General features: G+C 45.5%; 1 pseudogene; it reads right to left on the reverse strand.

Annotated features, from left to right (window-relative positions):
- Window positions 1-1,212: 1,212 nt before the first annotated feature.
- LOC126458803 (5S ribosomal RNA) lies at window positions 1,213-1,330 on the reverse strand (annotated as a pseudogene).
- Between the last annotated feature and the right edge of the window lie 18,959 nt (window positions 1,331-20,289).

Raw genomic sequence — 20,289 nt, forward strand, 5'->3', positions numbered from 1 at the left:
AATAACTCTGCTTTAGTGGCACAGTCATCAGTGACTTCACCGTCGTTATCGCGCAGTGAAGGTATTGATTCCGTCTTGCCACTGGTGTGCTTTATGTATGCTTGATGTTCATTTCCTTAGTGGAGTCCTTCTCCATATTCCTTCCACCTTTCGGTTTTTCCTTCTTTGCATAGTATTGGCTTGCCTTGTGAGTTCTTGATATTCAGAGATCTGCTTCTCGCTTTTCAAAAGCTCTGTCTAATTTTCCTACACACGGCATCTATCTTTCTTGAAATTATGCATGTTTCTGCAACCTTGAATAGTTCGATAGCTATTCCCGCATAGCCACTTTGCCCTTTCCGTCAATCTCATTTTATACGTCTGTATTCCCTTGCGCCTGCTTCGTATGCTGCATATTTATATTTTATCTTTCCGTCAATTAATTAAATGTGCAGCATGATATTGTAATCCTGTTAACGACAGCTAGTGCACAGATTATTGTCACTCAGAATATTTGTCCCGGCTGTGGTGCGCATTCCAATTAAAAAAAAGAAGGAAACAATGTCTCCAAATCATACCAGAGTATACCAAGTATTCTTTACATCTTAGCGTTGGATGGCTATATGTTAATTGTTTCAGAATAAATGCTGTTAAGTGTACTTGCAATCAATTTAGATGTGCAGCAGAATAACATTTTTTTCTGAAAATAAACGCAATTGTAATACTTTTAATGATAGCCATGTAACTGGCACAGATAACCCTGTCATTCAATCCTTTCATAATCGAATAAATTAAAAACTCGCGTATTACTGTAAAAATGGGTTTCCTGCTTTTGGAATGTATAATAAGTCATGCCATGTTTTTTAAGTTTCGATTTTTTCTATTTTACAATTATTTTAAGTGAGATGTATATGTCCTGTTTGACTCAGGAGGAATAAACTTAAGGAACCAGTTTTTTTACTAGGGACTGTGATCTAAAGCAGGAGGTAATACAATTATTATGTCAAACAAATATATTTGTTCATAACTTAACATTTTTATGCACTCCGTCTTCAGGCCACAAGTGACCCAACGGGATCATCCGACCGCCGTGTCATCCTAAACTGAGGATGCAGATAGGAGGGGCGTGTGGTCAGCACACCGCACTCCCGGTCGTTATGATGGTTTTCTGTGACCGGAGCCGCTACTATTCGGTCGAGTAGATCCTCACGAGGATGAGTGCACCCCGAAAAATGGCAACAGCGCATGGCGGCCCGGATGGTCACCCACCCAAGTGCCGACCACGCCCAAAAGCGCTCAACTTCGGTGATCTGACGGGAACCGGTGTATCCACTGCGGCAAGGCCGTTGCCAGCATTTTTATGAAATTCTTCAAAACATGTCCGAAGACATAATGGTACTTTGCAGTAGCTACACATGAAATTAATCCTTATATCGTGATTCCATGTGCTGCATTGCTTGCATCCCCTCCTTGTGCTCCATGTTAGAAAATATTTATCAGCGGCACGTAAGTGCACAAACTCCTTTTTGTGGAGAATGCTTGCCTTCACCTTCTGTTTATATTTCTCCCAGTTGAAAGTTGCCTTACAAATGGAAGGCAGAAAAGAAGTTCTTCCACATTTTCCTCTATTATTATAGTTCCGCATGATTAAGCAGTTTACTATTGCAACCGTCAAGAGGACGCCACCATATGAGTGACCTTCTGCCAATAGCATATTTTTCTCTCTACTGGTCGAACCAGTCTACAGCTCCAATTACAGGTATGAACTCTGCTATGGATGCACGGCAGGAAATAGCTGCGATCTTTATTTTTTTCTGGTGACGAATCTTATGTCCTTCAGGTGATGAACAGCTGACAGAACTGTAACTGACATATTATCTAGCCATTTACACTACGCTTTTGGATGGAAGGAAAACTCTCCACGTTGTATTTGGTCCTTCTTCTTCATAGTGTCATGTAGGTCGTTTCCATTTGTTGTGACTATACGCACTGCATAAAGGCCAGATTCATGTAAGGATACCATTACTCTGTGCGAGGTGAAAAAATTGTCGAAAGCAAAAAGACAATGAGAGTTCATGTACCTATCACATAGTTTCATTAGAACACCCTCTCCAAGAGAAAATCTTGATTCTTCTTTTTCTTTACATTTTCCAGCATAAATTTCGAACTGAGAAACAAAAGCCTGTTTTAGAGTCGCCTGAAACAAAAATTAAAAGCCTCGCCTTACTGGGTTTCTTCAGCATATACTGCTTGATGGACTATCAGCCTTTGAAAGGTATCATGCTCTCGTCAACAATAATGACACTTGGTGAAACGTAAACTTTTTTTAAACGAACATCGGGCTTATCAACTATGGATCTTAGCTCGTGAAGGCGGTCGTATCCAACAGCACCTCTAGGCATTGCAATGCAATGCAATTATTTCCACAGTTTTCCTGAATCTTATCTTTGTCATGTGCGAAGAGACAACAGTGACGCCTGGAAGAGAATCACTCGACCAATACCGTGCCAGTGCAGGTGAAACGTGTATACCTATCAAGATATGAAAAGTAATGAATGTCTCCATTTCCTCTGCAGTAGCTGGAGACCAATTACGATTCATCACTTTTACCATCTGTCCTTCAGTATGTGGTTCTCTTTCTTGAGAGGCATAGCGATTTGTTTCCTCACAAAGCGTTTTAGTAACAGACTCAGTGAACACTTAAAAGAAAGTAATCAATTTGCTTATCTGCAGGAGTAACAATTTTATTAAAGGCACAATAAATTCTATAAAAATAAGTTGCCTCATCAGAATGATGATTCGCATTTGGATTTGGTTCTATTAATTCCAACACTGCGTCATCCAAACTAGACACTGGTAGGCTATTTTCTTTTAATGTCTAGCTGTCATTAGGGGTACTCCTGTCAAACTCACATTTGAGTCATCAAATGATAAAAGTTCTTTTCCTGCCTCTTCGTCACATTCGTCTTCAGAGTACGGTTCATCATCGGTCAGAGAAAACAAACAGGCCATTGTCCAAAATTTCTCTTCTGTCAATCACGAAATTTCAAAAACAGGAGATAACATAATATTCAGAAAAGTTGCATAATTTATACGGTTTGTGCGTTTTGGCGAAAGTGAAATTCAATTCACCTTCTTAGTTTCTAACGACACAGCTGAATGCGATGTCGTGGCTTCCAATACGTATCAGTAACAAGCTTAAACCTAGGATATGAGGTTAGTCCGTTTAATATTAAACCATAGAAAACAGAGCAAAATTGAAGCACCGAAAGAAATATATAAATGTAAAACTTTAGACACAAATATGTACAGTAGGTGGAAACAGAAACTCTCTACACACATTGCCCGTAAGGCAAAACCATTATACTAATTTAAAAGTGTTTTATTATAAATATGTGCACGTATCCGTATATTTTTAGCAAACAGTGCAAAAAAACAATAAATACCTTTACAGAGCTTATCTATTGCACACAGGAAAGAAATACGAAAACGCTGCCGAAACGCAAGGTACACAATGTCCCATTAAGCGATATTTCGCGCATTAGGCTCCAAACAACAAGCCTGTTAGCTATAAATAAATGAGACATTTGACGCTAGATCACAGCACCACACAGATTCAGGATTTTCATTTCCCTGTGAACTCTGGGAAATAAAGTTTTGTGTGGGACACATATTTCACGTTGGTCGCGAAAGGGTATTGACCGCTAAAGTCACACTCAAGTTCAGCTTTTAGAAAATTAATCTGTATTACATTTTCAAGGTGGGTGGAGTAGAAAAAAAGTAGTTCCTCAATGTAGTGCTTACAAATGCACGTAACAGATGTTTATTTTATGTGTTATTGTAACGGGTTCTGTATCCCAGTAGCCTGTGTTGCAAGCGGAGTCATTAGGAGTTACGGCCTTGCGGCCTACCCACACAATGTGCCAATGGAGAGAAGTGGGCGCGATATCTGGCGTAGTGATACAGTGCCAGAAGAGTTATTTTCCTCTGGTGAACTGCGTTAAATAGCTGGCACTGCTCGCGATTCGAAATATCAAAGTAGTGAGCGAAACGTCTCGGTGTCTACAAAACTGTCGAGATTTTCGTGGCCACTTGCTGGACACTGCCTTTTGGCTCTTGTCTTGGGATCCTTGGACGACGTTTGTACAACCATCTTTCTGACGTTTCGCCAGTTGGAGAGGCTGGCATCGTAAACCAAAGGTGTGCTACAGTTACGTCGACGTCACCGTCGTGATGTGGACACATGGTAACAGACAGCTCGGTAACCTCTTCAGACATCTTAACGGTCTCCATACCAACATTACATGTCCTGTGCAGGTAAGAAAGGATCAGCAGCTACCCTTTCTAGACGTGCTGTTTACGAGGGACAGTGAGAAAGGTGGGCAGCAGCGTATGTCGAAAACCGACACACAGGACCCGATACCTGCACAAATTTCTAATCATCACCCGATACAGAAAAGAAGAATGATTAACAGACTTGTAGCGCGTGCAAGACGAATATGTGACACGCAGCGTACATCCCCCAGGGTGTCTGAGGGCATGGGCCATACATTGCGCAATCACGGTGTAAGGATTGCATTTAAAAACCGACGAAGAAGAACGAAGAACGTCGCAGAACGACAAGGCACAAATGGGGCCCACTCGCAACGACGGGAATGAACCGCATACCGTCTACGTGCGGAAAAGCTAGAAAGAAGAGCCAAAGAAACTGGTACACCTGCCTAATATCGTGTAGGACCCCCGCGGGGACATAGAAGTGCCGCAGCACGACGTGGCGTGGACTTGCGCAATGTCTGAAGTGGTGCTGGTGGGAATTGATACCCTGAATCCTGCAGGGCTGTCCATAAAACCGTAAAGAGTACGACCTCTTCTGAACAGCACGTTGCAAGGCACCCCAGATATACTCAATAATTTCATGTCTGTGGAGTTTGGTGGCCAGGAGAAGAGTTTAAACTCAGAAGAGTGTTCCTGGAGTCACTCTGTAGCAATTGTGAACGTGTGGGGTGTCGCATAGTCCTGTTGGAATTTCCCAATCCGTCTGGATGCACAAAGGACATGAATGAATGCAGGTGATCAGGCAAGATGCTTACGTACTTGTCACCTGTCAGAGTCGTATCTAGACATACTATGGGTCCCATATCACTCCAACTGTACACGCCCCACATCATTACAGAGCCTCCATCAGCTTCAACAGCCCCATCCTGACATGTAAGGTCCATGGATTCATGAGGTTGTCTCCATACCCGTCCACGTAAATCCGCTCGATACAATCTGATACAAGACTCGTCCGACCAGACAACATGTTTCCAGTCATCAACAGTCCAGTATCGGTACTGACGGGCCGAAGCGAGGCGCAAAGCTTTGTGTCGTGCAGTCATCGAAGGTGCCCAAGTGGGTCTTGTGCTCCGGAAGTCCATTCCGAGGATGTTTCGTTGAATGATCTGCATGCTGACACTTGTTGATCGCCCAGCGCTAAAATCTGCAGCAATTTGCGGAAGGGTTACACTTCCGTCACGTTGAAAGATGATTCTCTTCAGTCGTCGTTGCTCTCGTTCTTGCAGGATCTTTATCAGGCCGCAGTGATATCGGAGATTTGATGTTTTACCGGATTCCTGTTATTTGCAGAACATTCGTGAAATGGTCGTGCGGGAAAATCCCCACTTCATCGCTACCTTGGAGATGCTGTGTCCCACAGCTCGTACGCCGGCTATAACACCACGTTCAGACTCTCTTAAATTTTGATAACGTGCCATTGTGGCAGCAGTAGCCGATCTAACCACAGCGCCAGACACTTGTTGTCCTATATGGGCGTTGCCGACCGCAGCGCCTTTGTCTGCTTTCTTACGTTTCTCTGTATTTGAATACGCATACCCTTACCAGTTTCTTTGGCATTTCAGTGTATGTTGGAATGACTGGACGATCCATCAATACCAGTATCATCGAACATAAACGGTACTGTAGGCTGGGACAGGTGGGGAAATAGGCTGTATCGGAACATGTGCTGTGCGATTCCCACACGCGTGTTCTCGCTTTGGAGAAGAGCTCCCATCCCCTTTCGATCACGGAAGTCAAACAAATTCACAAACGTGGCAACAGCTCCAATAGCCTGAGTCTATAGCCATAGGAGCGTGTTTTCCAGACGGCGGTTTGCCCTTGTTACACGCAACACGCAAGGCTCTGTCAATGCTGACCACACGGGCGCTTTTGCTACGCAGCGCGAAACCCAGGGAATAGAAATCCAGTCAAAAGTGACTTGGTGCAAGCAGCGGTAAGGTTTACAATGCACAGTGTCAGCTATGGTGGAAAATTGCTTAAAGTAGAGTACAGTCCTTGCATTATGTGCTGTTATACATTAGTTGTCCACAGGCGCCAGGCACTACTGCAAGAGGACAAATATTAGATTCATTGAATATTGGAAAGCTTTAACTCCTACACGTGAAACTGAAGGCAAATTGAGACAAGTTTCTTCAGTATTATAGGGTACCTGCTGATTCATTTGTGAGACTTTCGAGCATGGTTATAGACAGAATTTCTCACAGAATCGCAACCATTATTAAATGTATCAGTCCAAAATAAAAACTCACCGTAACTTTAAGAGGGCATGGACATAACCAGGTAGCATTTTCACAGCCAGACATGGAGAATACATTACTCTTGATCAATACCGCCTAGGACGTTACGTTTTCATATCAACACTGGAGAACATTAGATAAAATACACTACTGGCCATTAAAATTGCTACACCAAGGGCAAATGCAGATGATAAACGGGTATTCATTGGACAAATATATTATACTAGAACTGACATGTGATTACATCTTCACGCAATTTGGGTGCATAGATCCTGAGAAATCAGTACCCAGAACAACCACCTCTGGCCGTAATAACGGCCTTGATACACCTGGGCATTGAGTCAAACAGAGCTTGGATGGCGTGTACAGTCACAGCTGTCCATGCAGCTTCAACACGGTACCACAGTTCATCAAGAGGAGTGACTGGCGTATTGTGACGAGCCAGTTGCTCGGCCATCATTGACTAGACGTTTTCAATCGGTGAGAGATCTGGAGAATGTGCTGGCCAGGGCAGCAGTCGAACATTTTCTGTATCCAGAAAGGCCCGTACAGGACCTGCAACATGCGGTCGGGCATTATCCTGCTGAAATGTAGGGTTTCGCAGGGATCGAATGAAGGGTAGAGCCACGGGTGGTAACACATCTGAAATGTAACGCCCACTGTTCACAGTGCCGTCAATGCGAACAAGAGGTGACCGAGACGTGTGACCAATGGTACCCCATACCATAACGCAGGGTGATACGCCAGTATGGCGATGACGAATACACGCTTCCAGTGTGCGTTCACCGCGATGTCGCCAAACACGGATGCAACCATCATGACGCTGTAAACAGAACCTGGATTCATACGAAAAAATGACGTTTTGTCATTCGTGCACACAAGTTCGTCGTTGAGTACACCATCGCAGTCGCTCCTGTCTGTGATGCAGCTTCAAGGGTAACCGCAGCCATGGTCTCCGAGCTGATAGTCCATGCTGCTGCAAACGTCGTCGAACTGTTCGTGCAGATGGTTGTTGTCTTGCAAACGTCCCCATCTGTTGACTCAGGGTTCGAGACGTGGCTGCACGATCTGTTACAGCCATGCGGATAAGATGCCTGTCACCTCGACTGCTAGTGATACGAGGCCGTTGGGATCCAGCACGGTGTTCCGTATTACCCTCCTGAACCCACCGGTTTCATATTCTGCTAACAGTCATTGGATCTCCACCAACGCGAGCAGCAGTGTCGCGATACGATAAACCGCAATCGCGATAGGCTATAATCCGACCTTTATCAAAGTCGGAAACGTGATGGTACGCATTTCTCCTCCTTACACGTGGCATCACAACAAAGTTTCACCAGGCAACGCCGGTCAACTGCTATTTGTGTATGAGAAATCGGTTGAGAACTTTCCTCATGTCAGCACGTTGTATGTGTCGCCACCGGCGCCATCCTCGTGTGAACGCTCTGAAAAGCTAATCATTTGCATATCTCAGCATCTTCTACCTGTCGGTTAAATTTCGCGTCTTTAGCACGTAATCTTTATGGTGTAGCAATTTTAATGACCAGTAGTGTAGTTATTATAAAATATTGCGTGCGGAAGTGAGGTTGGTATGCAGCCTCTGTTCAGGACGTCTCAAAGCACGTCGTCGGTCTGGAATATCATGGACTCGAATAGAGCTGTCTTCAGTGATGATTTCCGCTTAGAACTGAGTACCGATAATCAGCGAAGAATGGTGTGTCGTTTCTTTTCATAGCAGGACCGCTTTGGTTGTCATCCACGGCGTCCGTACAGCACATCATTACGTCTGCGATATTCTACACCCAGTTTAGTTACCTTTTACGGCAAACCATCCTGGACTTGCGTCTTACATCTCAGCAAGATGATGCCCGCCCGCACATGGCAAGAGTTTTTTCTGTTTGTATATTTTTAGCATGGTGCAGCAGAGTCAGCAACTCTGAAATGTAACTATATTAAATTTCAGCCTCCAGTTGCATAAGCAAAGAAACTTTACTTAGGTTTCGACTATAATAATGTAGCCTTCTTCAGAACTGTTCTGTTTGTCTTCGTGCTTCCGCAACCCTAACTAATCCATCTCGGGGTTCTGAAATTTTGATAATTTGTTAGAGATGGGTACGTCTACCGAATTCCGTCCCACTCGGCTTATTGCTTCCTGGTTCATGGTATGGTTTTCTTTTCTTTCCTTTTCTTTCTTTTTTGTATGGTTGTTTGGAGAAGCCGAAGCCAGTGACGGTTTTAGTTATATTATATGCATGACGGTCCAGCTAACAGTACGGAAACGTAAACGTGCAACCAATTCGATATTCATGTAGTATGTCAAATGTTGTGATAACTAAACTCTTACGAAAAAAAAGCACTCCGTCTTCAGGCCATGAGTGGCTTACCGGGATCATCCGACCGCCGTGTCATCCTCATTGGAGGATGCTGATAGGAGGGGCGTGGGGTCAGCACACCGCTCTCCCGGTCGTTATGATGGTATTCTTGACCGAAGCCGCTACTACTCGGTGGAGTAGCTCCTCAATTGGCATCACGAGGCTGAGCGCACCCCGAAAAAATGGCAACAGCGCATGGCGGCCTGGATGGTCACCCATCCAAGTGCCGACCACGCCGGACAGCGCTTAACTGCGGTGCTCTCACGGGAACCGGCATAACCACTGCGGCAAGGCCGTTGCCAATTAAACTCTTATACATAAATAAATATAATTTCTTATACGGCGGGCCCTCGCTGTGCGAAAACGCAGCGTATGGTCAGTCCTATTCAACCAACAGAGTCATATATTGTAGACGTGAATTTCGCCACAAACGCTCGTGAAAAGAACGCTTTTGTGGCAGTAGCGACAAGAGAAACATATTCTGAATTCCTGTGCTGCAGCAATTTCCCTTAGCAGAAAACAAGTGGAGAACCACAGCAGCAGTGATCGGGGAAAAACCCTCAAACTTTGGCGTTGACAGGTAGACTTAATCTACAGCTGCGAACTCGACTCTAGTCCGCCACCGGCAATGGATGGTGAAGTGTTGACAATGCCAGCCACCTGTGTCGGTGAAACGTCAGGAAAATCTTAACCCTATCTCGGCCGAAGAATGCGAGGCTAAAGCTAATATGCAGTACGAAACACGGAACCTGTTACTCGTCCCGCCTCTGTTATTTGGCTTACTCTTGTGGATTTCTGCTCTCGAACTTCGAACCTTGTCTGGCGCTGATTTTGATTTGTTATTGGATTTCGGTTGGTCTGCCAGTTCACGGCGTCACTCTACTTGCCGTCTTACATACCTTCGTTGCTCCATGCTGTTACCATGATCATGTGATACTATCGTCGACTAGCGTGACAGCTTCAATTACTACACGCGAGGTTACTATGCAGACTGTGAAAATAAATCTGAACTGTGTTCACCGAAATGAGACTGGGGTCAGTCACCATCTCCGGCAACTCCTAAAAGGCTCGGTAGTGGCTCTGTCTGCGAGCTCACAAGTAGCGGTGTCCCTTTCTCTCCTGACAGGGGAAGACCAGGGAGCAGACTGCCAGAGACCACCTGGTCAGCTCCTCGTTCAGTGTGGGCGCGACTCGCTCACTCGCCACTCATAGCTTCACTCAATAGCTTAGGCGGCAGCTGCAGCGGCGAGCGACACTAAATTACAGCCATTGGTTTCCGATAACTTGTTCGCGGCTGCCACAAGAACTGGTTCCGTCGCCGGCAGCTCCGATTAAATACGGGCGGGACGCCATAACAGCTGTCGGCTGTGGGCAAGTCACCTCTCCGCTTCACGTTAGTGCGCGCGTCACATTAACAGCTGGGAAAACCCGAAGGGCAGCTCGGGTGCCAAAATTGGAGGCCGGCGCGCACAAAGTGTCTACCCAGGAACGATTCTTTACAGTCCAGTTCACCAGACGAACTAGCAGCCCGAAAATCCCTTTTTCTTCGGCTGTTCGTTGTTGCAGCATCTGCCTGTACGACCGAACGTAAAGCATCATCTTTTTAACGACTCCACGACGAACGCACGTGGAACACAGACACATTTAAAGATATGTGCAGGGTGTTCCAAAATGGATATACGGGTTTTAAGACTTTGTAGCATTTATTACATTCAGCTTACAAGTTTAAATAATGCACCAAATGAAAGAAGAACTCAACCAGTTTTTCTTACAAGTGCTCAATGTAGGCACAATTCGTCACACATCGAGTCGATACGCGAGTTCTTACGGAGCTTGATCAGTGTGTCTGCAGTAATTGTTGCAATAATGCTGAATCTAAAGTCTGGTAGATCGGCTGGTAGCGGAGGCACACACACACACACACACACACATGACCATTTATGATCCCTGTTCTGTACTAGTACAACGCGCCACAAGGTCGCAGCAGCGACCGGACGCTAACTGCAGAAACGCCTTAACAAATCTGTATTTGCAATTCGAGTGTTAGCTGACATAGGTGACATAAAAATGAAAAAGGTTGCATACTTTGCCTAATTTCATTTCATAATGTCATATGGCATAATATTTTGGGGTAACTCTTCAAGTCAAACAAAAGTTTTCAGAGTCCAAAAGCGTGTAATACGTAGGGTGACCAGACGTCCGGATTAATCCGGACATGTCCTCCTTTTTAGCTCTTTGTCCGGGGTCCGGGCGGATTTTTACAGTGTCCGGCTTTTTCGCAAAGTTAAGCGTAAAACAGTTAAATTTACAATTCGTCCCGTTCTATTGCTCTTTTCTTAAATACTTTAACTATTGGCACAGCTTTCTTGATAAACACGCACGAAGGCGGTGTTAGTAGGTGGCACCAGGATCGTCGATGTTATCGTTGATCGACCTATAAGTGAATTCAAATATCGATTACTTAAAATATTCGTTTCGTATCTTGGCTTTGTATTGGCTTGGCTTCCTGGGTGCACGTGTGATTTGTGAGTGTAATTATTAACCGAGTGAGTTATATAAAATATTTGGCTATGCCTAAACATAAAAGTACATTTTCTGATGTCCTTTCCTCTAAATATCCGGCTTTAAGAAAGGGAGAAATGAATTTTACGCGGAATTTAAGATATGTGGAGCTGGAACGAACGTCTCAGTGGCCAATGAAGGTAAGAAATAACTTGACAGATTAACTGTCATGGTTTTATTTCATTGTTTCATAGTCATTCAATTTATTTGTATTCGGAAGGTCAAAGTGCAATTTACACGTCGTCAGCTGCTGCTTGAATTGTAGATGTTGGTAGCGGTGCGTCAAATGAAGGGAGGTGAACGGTCTTACGTTTTTCGATATTGAAAACAATTCCGTGTTGTTGACATAACAAAACAATTGACGCCACACTGTCACCACAATCAATGTTTTTCTTTTTTTATATTGTTCAGTTAACCACAACCTGACCATCAGTAGCAATTAACTACTAGTTTTTCCGGTAATTCCCGGCAGTCACGTGACTTGTCCAAAGCTGACGGGTGGTATCCTCATCTGTAGTTGACCCGTTTGATGTGTCCTCTTTTTTCTTCCTTTGTCCTCTGTTTTGAAGCTGTTTGTCCTCCTTTTTAAACAATTGCATCTGGTCACCCTAGTAATACGTATTATTTGTGGAGTAAATTCACGGACGTCCTGTAGAATCCTCTTCAAAGAACTGGGTATACCAACTACTGCTTCTCAGTATATTCACTCCTTAATGAAATTTGTCCTAAATAATATATCTCTTTTCCAACAAACAGCTCAGTTCATACAAAAAATACCAGGAACAAAAATGATCTGCACAAGGACTTATAAGCACATACTTTAGTTCAAAAAGGGGTCCACTACTCAGGAACACTCATCTTCATAATTTGCAAGCAAACATAAAAAATTTAGTTACAAATAAAGATCAGTTTAAAAGGAGCCTGAAAGACTTACTAGTGGCCAACTCCTTCTGCTCCATTGACGAATTTTTTAATAGAAACAATTGATGTACTGTATATATTCATACTATTAGTATTGTTATATTAAAACAAATAAGCCCTCGGTCACAAATATTAAGTCAAAATTGAACAGGTTTCGACGCTACTATGAGCGTCGTCTTCAGAATTAAACTAACTGTTCTAAAACGTATTAGGTATATAATACATTAATAAAATTAAAGTTTGTACTGACTGGAAGGAGATGCAGTACTTAAAAGTCACATTTTAAAAAAGCCGCAAAGGCGACGTCATGAATAGTTGTAAATAAGATGGCGAGCCGCTAAGGGCTGCTCCTACTTGGGTGAACAAGGGTTGCAACAAGACTGAGGTGCCCACGTTAGAAAGTGTGGGCAAGTAAACATGGTGTTGCTACGAGTGCCATCTAGTAGCCGCAGAAACAACTAGGCTATTGTACATTCAAAATTAGACAAATGAAATTGTGATGCAGCTGATTCAGCCATAACGTAAGCACTAATAATAATAGGTAGAAGTTACATATTTATCTGCCTTAAACAGAGATACATTTTGTAACGTAAAAAAACGTCACTTATGACATACAAGAAAACAGCAAAGATGTAACAGGAAAACAACATTTCGGTAAACTGCATGAGGAAATCGGAATCAAAGATCAAGCAAGGGCTTTATACAGTAGAAGAAGTTTTTATTTCGCAGCTGCAGCTGTCTGTTGAGAATGAGGCCATCATGACGAGAGAGAGAGATGTTTGAAAATCTCCAATTCCTCTAAAACATCTAACCTACGCCCCTTCTTTTCGGTGTGCAGAATATTGTTATCGCCTATGGCTTTAGGCACATGTCCAGTAATTAAAAGATGATCGGCAAAGGATGAATTTAGGGGACTGGTGCCGTTCTTTCTCAAAAGATGTTCTTTATATCTGATGGTGAAAGCACGTCCAGTTTGCCCTATATAATAGGAGGAGCAGGTATCACAGATGATCTTATAAACGCCAGAACTTTCTGTAGGGGAGCGAATGGATTTCAAATTATGACTGAAGTTTCTCTTCAGATTATTATTAGTAGAGAAGGCAACATTGCAGTCGTATTTGTTGCGAAGCATGCGCTGAATCTGATAGGAAATGGGTCCTATGAAAGGAACAGAAAAACGTGTTTTTGGGTTAATTTCAGTGCATGAGTTGTTGAGCGTGATAGTTCTTGCAGTTTTCTTTTTTAGGATATCGTCCACTGTGTTAGGCGTATATTCACTATTGACTGCTATGGTTTTAAGTAAATTAAATTGCTCGTAGCAACACCATGTTTACTTGCCCACACTTTCTAAGGCAGCTCAGTCTTGTTGCAACCCTTGTTCACTCAAGTACGAGCAGCCCTTATTTACAATTATTCATGACGTCGCCTTTCCGGCTTAGATATTTTTTAAAATGTGACTTGTAAGTACTGCATCTCTTTCCAGTCAGTACAAACGTTAATTTTATTAATGTATTATATATCTAATACGTTTTGGAACAGTTAGTTTAATTCTGAAGACGACGCTCATAGTAGCGTCGAAACATGGTCAATTTTGACTTAATATTTGTGACCGAGGCTTAGTTGTTCTAATATAATTCTGACACGACCACTGAACCTTAGCAGTTATGTTCAAAGTTTTATTAGTATTGTTATTTTAGCTTAAAAAAATATTGACATGCTCCACATCCACGAGGATCTCCTCAGCACGGATCTATGGAACGAAAAACTAATCTAATCTAATCATCTAATCTAAAGATTTTTTTCTACTCGGCCGTCCACGCAATGCACAGCCGGAACTGGCCGGGACGGAGGACCACGGGTCATGACTGCCAAGCAGCGCACACGGACCACTGTGTTTCGCAATGTAGTCAACTTTTACCAATCATGTATGTACTTTAATTTAAACCGCCTTTCCTTTGCAACGAGTGTATGCGTTCGTTTGGACTGTGTAAACAGCGAGGCAGCGCAGAATTAACCGCTCGTTTTGCGGCTGTCTACATTTTTGGTCCTCCGGGCCGGGTATAACTAGTCGAACATGTTCCAGCACAAAAGTTCTGTGCTTCGATTTCCACGTACCGCGAATTACGATTATCCGATTATCGTGGCTTTCTGTGTGATTCTCCGAGATTAACATACGCTCCGCATCCCTCTCAAGCATCAGCAGTGATAGACGTCCACACTTGAGCTCTCCTCGATTCCCGGCAGGGTCAGGGATTTTCTCTGCCTCGTGATGACTGGGTGTTGTGTGACGTCCTTAGGTTAGTTAGGTTTAAGTAGTTCTAAGTTCTAGGGGACTTTTTTTTGTTTTTTTTTGTTTTTTTGTTTTGTTTTGGTTTTAGGGCGCAAAACTGCTATGGTCATTAGCGCCCGGTCCGTGACTTAGGAAACAGTAAAAACCGAAAATGGAAACCAGCAGCAATGGGAACGAAACTCAAAAAATTGGAGAAACTAAAAGCAGAAGGAAGGCTTAAAAATCCACTACAGAAAGGGGTTGGTTGTCCCCAAAAAAAGCTTCAAATGACTGACGTCATTTCACTGGCACAAATGAACTCGAGAACGCGATCGGCCGAGTGCGTGTCATCTGCTAAAATTGACGATATGTCAGGCGACAGCTGTAGACGGGCGCGTAACGGAGTAAAATAGGGGCACTCAATTAACAGGTGTCTTACCGTCCAAAGCTGAGAGCAGTGGGGACAGAGTGGGGGAAGATCACCGCTTAAAAGATGTCGATGGCTAAAAAGACAGTGCCCTATCCGGAGTCTAGTTAAAATTACCTCCTCCCGACGACACGTTCGGGAGGAAGAGGTCCAAGCACAAGGAAGAGCTTTCACGTCCAGCAATTTATTATGGGGATGTGTCGACCAATGTGCGTGCCATAAAAGAACAACACGACGACAAAAAACGCTCCCTAGATCGGCGAAGGGAATCGATTGAATAGCTGGCCGAAGAAGAGAGACTGCAGCCTTGGCCGCAGTATCGGCCGCCTAATTTCCACCGATACCAACGTGTCCCGGGAGCCAGAGGAACGCCACCGAGACGCCCCCCAGGTGGAGCAAGCGCAGACAGTCCTGAATCCGGTGGACCAGAGGGTGCACAGGGTAAAGAGTTTGGAGACTGAGGAGAGAGCTGAGAGAATCTGAGCAGATAAGATACAGGCGGCGGATGTAGTGGACAGCCTGGAGAACAGCGTAAAGCTCCGCAGTATAAACCGAACACTGGTCGGGAAGCCGAAATTGATTTGGGGTGTCGCCAACAATATAAGCACACCCTACACCTAACGATGTTTTCGAGCCATCAGTGTAAATAAATGTGGCTTCCTTCATTTGTGCACATAGAGCAGCAAATGCCCGACGATAAACAAGTGAAGGGGTACCATCCTTGGGAAATTGACAAAGGTCACGGAGCAGGCAGATCCGGGGACGGAGCCAAGGGGGTGCTGTACCCCAAGTTGTCAAGAAGGTTTTAGGAAAGCGGAAGGAAAGAGAATGGACCAGTTGACGGAAGCGGACTCCCGGTGGTAGTAGGGAGGAGGGGCGGCCTGCATACCCTACATCAAAGGAGGCGTCGAAAAAAATGTCATGGGCTGGATTAGCAGGCATGGAAGACAGATGGCTAGCATAACGACTCAGAAGGACTGCTCGCCGATTGGACAGCGGAGGTTCAGCAGTCTCAGCATAAAGGCTTTCCACAGGGCTGGTGTAAAAAGCTCCAGACACTAAACGTAATCCACGGTGGTGGATAGAGTCGAGACGACAAAGAATAGACGGCCGAGCAGACGAGTAAACTATGCTTCCACAGTCCAATTTCGAGCGCACTAAGGCCCGATAGAGGCGGAGAAGGACCACTCGGTCCGCTCCCCAGGAGGTACCATTCAGGACACGGAGGGTGTTGAGCGATCGCAGACAGCGAGCCGAAAGATAGGAAACGTGGGAGGACCAACACAGTTTTCTGTCAAACATAAGACCCAAGAATTTAGCGATGTCCGAAAACGGAAGGTTGACTGGTCCTAGATGTAAGGAGGGTGAAAGAAACTCCTTACGTCGCCAAAAATTAACACAAACGGTCTTGCTGGGAGAAAAACGGAAGCCGGTTTCGGTGCTCCAAGAGTAGAGGCGATCGAGACATCCTTGAAGACGTCGTTCAAGAAGGCTGGTCCGTTGAGAGCTGTAGTAGATCGCAAAATCGTCCACAAAGAGGGAGCCCGAGACATCAGGAAGGAGACAATCCGTAATTGGATTTATGGCAATAGCAAACACTTAGCACGAGCCCTGGGGTACCCCGTTTTCTTGGGAGAAAGTAAGGGAGAGAGTAGTGCTCACCCGCACCCTAAATGTCCGCTCTGCCATAAATTCGCGAAGAAAAAGGGGCAGCCGACCTCGAATGCCCCAAGAGAACAGCGTGCGGAGGATGCCTGTCCTCCAACAGGTATCGTATGCTCTCTCCAGATCAAAAAATATTGCTACTGTTTGGCGTTTCCGGAGAAAATTGATCATGATATAAGTGGAGAGAGAAACAAGATGGTCAACTGCAGAACGGTGCTTTCGGAAACTGCATTGGGCAGGTGTTGAAAGACTGCGGGACTCCAGCCACCAAGCTAAACGGCAATTCACCATACGCTCCAAAACCTTACATACACTACTCGTGAGAGAAATGGGGCGATAGCTAGAGGGGAGATGTTTGTCCTTTCCAGGTTTAGGAAGAGGAACGACGACAGCTTCCCGCCATCGTCTGGGAAAAGTACTGTCGGTCCAAATTTGATTATAAATGCGAAGGAGGTAACGCAGACTATGGGTTGATAAATGCAGCAACATTTGGATGTGGATATCATCCGGTCCTGGGGCGGAGGAGCGAGAAGAATAGAGTGCATGTTGGAGTTCCCGCATGGAGAAAACAGTATTATAGCTTTCGCGATTTTGAGAGAAGAAAGCAAGAGGTTGCACTTCCGCTACACGTTTCTTCGGGAGAAACGCTGGCGGGTAATTTGAAGAGCTCGAAATCTCAGCAAAGTGTTTACCCAAAGAGTTAGAAAGTGCGACGGGGTCCACTAACGTATCACGCGCGACAGTGAGCCCAGAGACCAGGGAGAAACTAGGCGCGCCAGATAACCGTCGAAGTAGACTTCAAACTTCTGAGGAGGGAGTGAAGTTGTTAAATGAGCTAGTAAAGAGCTTCCAGCTTGCCTTCTTGCTATCGCGGATGACGCGACGGCATCGCGCACGGAACTGCTTATAGCGGATACAGTTGGCCAAAGTAGGATGGTGGCGGAAAACGCGAAGAGCACGTCGCCGCTCACGTATTGCGTCACGGCATGCCTCGTTCCACCAAGGAACTGGGGGGCGCCGGGGCAATTCGGAGGTGCGTGGTATTGAACGTTCCGCAGCTGTATGAATAACGTCGGTAATATGTGTGACCTCATCGTCGACGCTAGGAAAGTGACGGCCATCGAATGTCGCTAGAGACGAAAAAAGTGTCCAATCGGCTTGGGCAAACTTCCAGCGTCGCGGGCGCATATAGGGCAGTTGAGGCTGCAGTCTAAGGACACATGGAAAGTGATCATTCGAGTGTGTATCATCAAGGGCGAACCATTCGAAGCGGCGAGCTAGCGGAACAGTACCGACCGAAAGGTCCAAATGAGAGAAATTTGTCGTGGAGGCAGACAAAAATGCAGGGACCCCAGTGTTGAGGCAAACTACATCCGCTTGGTGGAAGACGTCTAGCAATAGCGAGCCATGTGGACAAGGATGTGGAGATCCCCAAAGCGGGTGGTGGGCATTGAAGTCCCCAACCAGTAAATAGGGGAGTGGAAGCTGACCAAGAAGATGAAGGAGATCAGCTCGTGCCATTGGTGTGGACAGTGGAATGTATACAGTACAAAGAGAAAAGGTATATCCAGAAAGGGAAAGACGGACAGCGACAGCTTGGAAGGAAGTGTGTAAGTGGATTGGGTAATAATGGAGAGTATCATGGAGAAGAATCATGAGTCCTCCATGGGCTGGAGTGCCTTCAACAGAGATCAAATCGGACGGACTGAAAATGGGGGAGAACAAAGCGGTCATGGGGACGCATCTTTGTTTCCTGAAGACAGAAGATGAGCGGCGAGTAGGATCGTAAGAGGATCGACAATTCATCCCGATTGGCTCGAATGCCGCCGATATTCCAGTGGATAATGGACATAGGGTGAACAGAAAATGGAGGAATGTGACCAAGTTGCCGTCAACTCAACGACTGCTCAGAGCTTGCGACCGACAGCATGGAATGGCATTCAGCCGAAGGCAGAAGATCCTGATCCATAGGTTGTTCAGGAGCAGCTCCTGCCACCAGCGATCGGCCGGTTGATCGGCCGCCAGCAGTGCGCCTCGGCGACACAGAAAACGGCCGAGGGCGATTTCCGCCAGGTGGTGCTGTAGATGAGACACGCCTTGGCGGAGAAGGAGATGAACTGGGTTTCTTATTAGCCTTCTTGGAAATATGATGTTTAGATGAAGGAGGAACCGATGGTTGTGAAGTTGGGGTACGTAAAAAATCTTCACGAGTATGCTCTTTTTTCGGAGTCGTGGTGTCTGACTTTTGGGCTCGAGATTTAGCAGAACCCGATGAAGGGTGAGCCATAGAGTGGGCAGGCGAAAGTGGTGAGGTTGAACGGGCGATCTTTGCGCTGGCCGATCTGACGACCGTGGCACTAAAGGTGAGGTCGCAAGTCTGCGTGGCCGCCTCCTTTGTTGGCCGAGGAGAAGCAAGGACAGTGCTGTATTTTCCTGTCTGAGGCACAGTGGGCTGTTGACTGGCGAATAATTTTCGAGCAGCAAAGGTCGACACCTTTTCCTTCACTCTGATTTCCTGGATGAGCTTTTCGTCTTTAAAAATGGGGCAATCTCGAGAGGAAGCAGTGTGGTCACCCATACAGTTGATGCAGCGAGGGGATGGAGGTGGACAAGCACCCTCATGGGCATCCTTGCCACACGTAACACATTTGGCCGGATTGAAACAGGACTGGCTGGTGTGATTGAACCGCTGACACCGATAGCAACGCGTAGGGTTTGGGACATAAGGGCAAACGGAAATTAGCTCATAGCCTGTTTTGATTTTGGATGGGAGTTGAACTTTGTCAAATGTCAAGAAGACAGTGCGGGTTGGAATGATGTTCGTGTCAACCCTTTTCATAACTCTATTAACAGCCGTTACACCCTGGTCAGACAAGTAGTGCTGAATTTCGTCGTCAGACAATCCATTGAGGGAGCATGTATAAACGACTCCACGCGAGGAATTTAAAGTACGGTGTGGTTCCACCTGGACAGGGAAGGTGTGGAGAAGTCAAGTACGCAGCAATTTTTGTGCCTGGAGGGCACTGACTGTTTCTAAAAACAAGGTGCCATTCCGTAACCTGGAACAAGACTTTACAGGACCTGCAATTGCGTCGACACCTTTCTGAATAATGAAAGTGTTGACTGTGGAGAAGTCGTGACCTTCATCATACCGAGAAACAACAACGAAGTGTGGCAACGATGGAAGAACTGTCTGTGGCTGAGACTCAGTGAACTTACGCTTGTGAGCCGACATAGTGGAAGGTGAGGAAACCATTGCGGAAGAATCCCCCGTGATTACCGGCGTCTCCGATGGCGCGCTCCTCCCTTGTGGGGGCCCTCTCTGAGGGCACTCCCACCTTAGTTGATTGTTCACACCTCAGGTCACACCTCCCGACAAACGGACACAGGGACCAATCGGCACTTTCGGAAGGTATCAGCTCGGGTAATCACCCCTCCCTGGGCCTGGCCGTTACCAGGGGGTACGTACATGTCCTACCTGTCTACCTGGGGCAGGGAATTAAGCGTTACCCCGTCACCGGC

Source organism: Schistocerca serialis, chromosome 2, assembly GCF_023864345.2.
Source record: "Schistocerca serialis cubense isolate TAMUIC-IGC-003099 chromosome 2, iqSchSeri2.2, whole genome shotgun sequence".
In the NCBI taxonomy this organism is placed as follows: Eukaryota; Metazoa; Arthropoda; class Insecta; order Orthoptera; family Acrididae; genus Schistocerca; species Schistocerca serialis.